At 42.4% G+C, this 4981-nt stretch overlaps 1 long non-coding RNA gene across 1 annotated transcript; it reads left to right on the top strand.

Annotated features, from left to right (window-relative positions):
* The first annotated feature begins 816 nt into the window (after nt 1-816).
* Nucleotides 817-2184, top strand: LOC140698792 (uncharacterized). Its single transcript, XR_012076749.1, has 2 exons — nt 817-898; nt 1616-2184. It is a non-coding gene; the product is annotated as an uncharacterized lncRNA (long non-coding RNA).
* Nucleotides 2185-4981: the final 2797 nt, after the last annotated feature.

The following is a 4981-nucleotide window of genomic DNA, read 5'->3' as shown; positions in this document are numbered from 1 at the left end:
TGGGAACTCGAGATGGTACGGCCACTTTGGAGAACAGTTTAGCAGTTTCTTATAAAGTCAATATGCACGTACTATTTGGCCCAGAAACCCCTCTTCCTGGGTATTTACTGAAAAGAGATGAAAAACGTATGTCCGCACTAAGACCTGCACATACCTGTTTATAACAGCTTTTCTCATAGTTGCCCCAAACTGGAATCAACTCAATGTCCTTGTGCTGGTCCCCAGACAAATGAGCAGTGTAGCCACACGATGGAAGACCACTCAGCTGTAGAAACAAATGAACTACGGGATGAATCTTGTGAGCGCTATGCTGAGTGAAAGAGGCCGATTGCAAAGGCTACCTTTGTAGGATTCTATTTGTGTGACATTCTGGAAAAGGCAAAATAATGGGAAAGGAAAACAAGTCAGTGGTTTCTAGGGGCTGGGGCTGGAGTAGGAGACTGACTACAAAGGGGCAGGAGGGAACTTTTTGGGTTGATGAAGATCTTCTATCTCTAGATTGAATGCCTGAAAAGGTAAATTTCACTCAGCGACAGCAGACCGGACACACCTGACTTTACAGCAGGTGAAGTGCTCAGCCAGTGACGACGATGTGGTGGGAGGGGAGTAGAGGCAAAACCGGGTACTAGGCTCTGCCCTTGGGGGCCTTGGAAGGGGACACATTGGATTCATTTCAAATAAAATGTTGTAATCCCGTTAAAGACGATGACAAAGAAAGGAACCACCATCATCCCCGCTTCCATTTTGGTCCTTTGAACCATGAGTAAAATCTGTCCACACTCTGATTTTCTCCTCCACGTCTTATAGGAGTGATGAGGTTGGCAGGCTGCGGGAATCTCTGAGGAGCTGGCTGGGACTGCGAACATTTCTCAGACCCTCTGGGTGCTGGATCCTCCAGGTGGGCTCTTTCATGTTATCCTGGGGGTAAGGATGGGGTGGCCAGAGTCCATCTAGGAGGGGTGTCCAGGCTCCCCTGAGCATCTCGGACCTGGCATGCAGGGCTTAGAGTCCAAGATTAGGCATCAATTTGCGGTGGGGGAGCGGGAGTGGACAGCTCATCTGTGGGACCCACATGAGAATTCTGGACAGAAGGAAAATACATTTGGGAAGCAGAAGGAAGACTCCTCAGGCAGTAACCAGCAGGATCCGTGCACACATTCATTTAACACGTTTTCAGTTTGCACCTGCTATGTGCTCGGTAGGCACATTCTAGTTGCTGGGGGCACACCCATGAGGAAGATGGAAGTAGGCCATGCCTTGGATGAGTTTGTGGTTGCGTCAAGAGAGGGCAGAGGGGGAGGCTCCCTTCCTTCCCACCTGGAGAGGCTTTTGAATTGCACCAATGGGAAGCCCTTGGATTGATGCAGACACTGAAGTCTCGGGAAGACTTCTTTAGAGGGAGGCTTACATGCTTGGTGGCACCAATTCCCAATAAATGGTAGACTCATCAATGGCCCCCAATTATGCTTGGCCCCCAATGGCCCCCTACTATCCTCTCCCCTTGAATGTGTACAGGACCTGTGACTCGCTTCTAACTAGCAGGATATGGCAAAGCAGGTGGGTGTCACTTTCATAATTACATTGTATGAGACTGTCACTTCTGTCTTGCCAGCAGATGCTTTGTATAGACTTTTCCTCTTGCTGGCTCTGAAGAAGCCAGAGGCCCCATGAGGAGGCCTACATGCCAGGAAAAGAGGATGGCCTCTAGTCAACAGCCAGCAAGGAACTGAGGCCCCCAGTCTGACAACCTGCTAGGAGTTGAATTCTGCCAACAACCCTGTGAGCTTGGAAGATGACCTTCTCCAGTCAAGCTTCATGAGACCACATCCCCAGCCGACACTTTGACTTCAGCCTTCCCCTAAAACAGAGGACCCAGCCAAACGACACTTGGATTCCTGACTCACACAAATGCTGGGATAATGAATGTGAGTTGTTTCAGGTTGCTAAACAGGGCTAGAAACCTCCTAGAAAATGCCGCAAAGACCCAACTGGCTGCCTCCCACTCTTCTCCGTAGGGGTTGACTTTCTATGTCCTCCTGCAAGGTGGTTTTCGGCTCAGGCAATGTGAGTGACCTGAGAAGCAGGGAGTTAACGTCATTTGTCCACTTACCTCAAACTCCCATCAGTACAAGGACTGCATTTTTGTGACTTTTTTAATTAAAAAAATTTTTAAATCTGAGTATAGTTGATTTACAATGTTGTGTTAATTTCAGGGATACAGCAATTTATATATATATATAATATATATTTTATATATATAACTGAATCACTGTACTGAATATATATAACAGAATATATATATGTATATATATTCTTTTTCAGATTCGTTTCCATTATATGTTATTAGAAGATATTGACTAGAGTTCCCTGTGCTTTACAGTAGGTCCTTGTTGTTTATCTATTTTATACATAGTAGTGTTTATCTGTTAATCCCAAATTCTTAATTTATCCCTCTGTGGCTCTTCATGCTTTTCTAAGTGCTTTGAGATACATGATCTTTTGAAAAAGTATTACTCCTGCATTATCCCCATTGACACAGTTCAGAAGAGTCAAGTGATCAGTGCAGGTTCACATAATTAAGTAGGAACATGGGTGGGACTGGAAGCGGGGTCTTAGAAGGCTCTGGTGTTGGGAGGCTCTTATACTGGGACAGGCTCTGTGCCCACACACATCCACCTGGTTTCCATCCATTGATTAAAGTGTACAGTGGACATTCTGTGATGGCCACAGCCTCCATCCCAGGGACACTCAGAGAAGCCATCTTTTCCAGTCCCCAGAGGAGCTCTTGTGAGGAAAGTAGAATCCTGACTCCAGGACTGAGCATTCTACATGAGGTCTAATCATCAGACAGGGCAGTTCCATGGCTGCCAGCAGGGAAGTCATGCAATCTCATGGTGCCAGAGTGGCGTGGCAGAAAGATTAGACAACAACATTTACTTTGCCATTAGCCTTACCTAGTTCTCGGCTTTGAGGGGCCTTGGGAACTGCATCAGTAATGTGGGGTGTCCCCTGCCAAGGGCACAGGTGTTCAGAAATGTTTAATGAGCATATTAAATCAAGCAATGGAATGAAATCTAAAGAACCGAATCATGGCAAGGCTGGGATGGAGCATTAAGCCCGATAAGTGTTACTGAACTGATCCGATAGGCCTTGGGACAGCTGGTCCCCTGGGAGCTTTCAATTAAGGTCTCACCCCAGGCACGTAGTCATCCAACAACACAGAGAATGTTTCCACTCCCAGTCCTGGATGTGTGGAGTTTCTCTAGAACCTGGGCACAGGTGTTTTGTTTTTTTTTAGCTTTTTTTTTTATTGAGTTATAGTCATTTTACAATGTTGTGTCAAATTCCAGTGTAGAGCACAATTTTTCATCTATACATGAACATATATATATCCATTGTCACATTTTTTTCATTGTGAGCTACCACAAGATCTTGTATATATTTCTCTGTGCTGTACAGTATAATCTTGTTTATCTATTCTACATTTTGAAATCCAAGTCTGACCCTTCCCACTCTCTACCCCCTTGGCAACCACATGTTTGTATTCTTTATCTATGAGTCTGTTTCTGTTTTGTATTTCTGTTTTGTTTTTTTAGATTCCACATATGAGCAATCTCATATGATATTTTTCTTTCTCTTTCTGGCTTACTTCACTTAGAATGACATTCTCCAGGAACATCCATGTTGCTGCAAATAGTGTTATGTTGCCGGTTTTTATGGCTGAATAGTATTCCATTGTATAAATATACCAAATCGTCTTTATCCAGTCATCTGTTGATGGACATTTAGGCTGTTTCCATGTCTTGGCTATCGTAAATAGTGCTGCTATGAACATTGGGGTGCAGGTGTCATTTTGAAGTAGGGTGCCTTCCGGATATATGCCCAGGAGCAGGATTGCTGGGTCATACGGTAAGTCTACTCCTAGTCTTTTGAGGAATCTCCATACTGTTTTCCACAGTGGCTGCACCAAACTGCATTCCCACCAGCAGTGTAGGAGGGTTCCCTTTTCTCCACAGCCTCTCCAGCATTTGTCATTTGTGGACTTTTGAATGATGGCCATTCTGACTGGTGTGAGGTGATACCACATTGTAGTTTTGATTTGCATTTCTCTGATAATTAATTTTTAAACAGGCTTTAAAAATTACATTTATAAGTACATTTATTGGTCCAAGTATGCAAATAGTGTAAGTTCACTGTAGATATTTATAGATCAATAAAGATTTTTAAATGGCTCAATCCCCACCCCCCTCTACCCAGAGCTATCCATGATTAATGTTGTAAATGAATATATTTACTTACTTACAAAAATGGGGCCATATAATACAGTACATATTGTCTTGCAACCTGATTTTAATTAATTAACTAATTAATCTTCCGATTTTATTAAGATATAATTAACATACAGCATTATATAAGTTTAAGGGATACAGCATAATGATTTGACTTACATACATCATGAAATTATTGCCACAATAATTTTAGTGAATATCCATCATTTCATATAGATACAAAATTAAAGAGAAAAAATTCTTTTTATTGTGTTTGAAAACTCTTAGAATTTACTCTCTTAACAGTTTTCATATGTAACATACAGCACTGTTAATTGTATCTATCATGTTGTACATAACATCCCTGATATTTCTCTTTTAACTGGAACGTTATACCTTTTGATTGCCTTTACCCAATTCCCCTTTGCTGGTAACCCTGCCTCTGGTAACCACAAATGTGATCTCTTTTTCTATGAGTTTGTTTATGAAGGATAATTGACTGAAAACACTTTACTAGTTCCTGTTACACAGCAGAGTGTTTTGGTATTTCTATATGTTTCAAAATGATCACCACAGTAAGTCTAGTTACGGTCTGTTGTCATACAAAGATATTATATAACCATTGACTACATTCCCCACGCTGTATGAAATACAGTCATACCTGTGACTCATTTATTTTGCGGCTGTAAGTCTGTACCTCTTAATCTCTCTCA

Source organism: Vicugna pacos, chromosome 10, assembly GCF_048564905.1.
Source record: "Vicugna pacos chromosome 10, VicPac4, whole genome shotgun sequence".
NCBI lineage: Eukaryota > Metazoa > Chordata > Mammalia > Artiodactyla > Camelidae > Vicugna > Vicugna pacos.
Note: the sequence above shows the minus strand (reverse complement) of the source record. Positions and strands in the feature narration are given on the sequence as shown.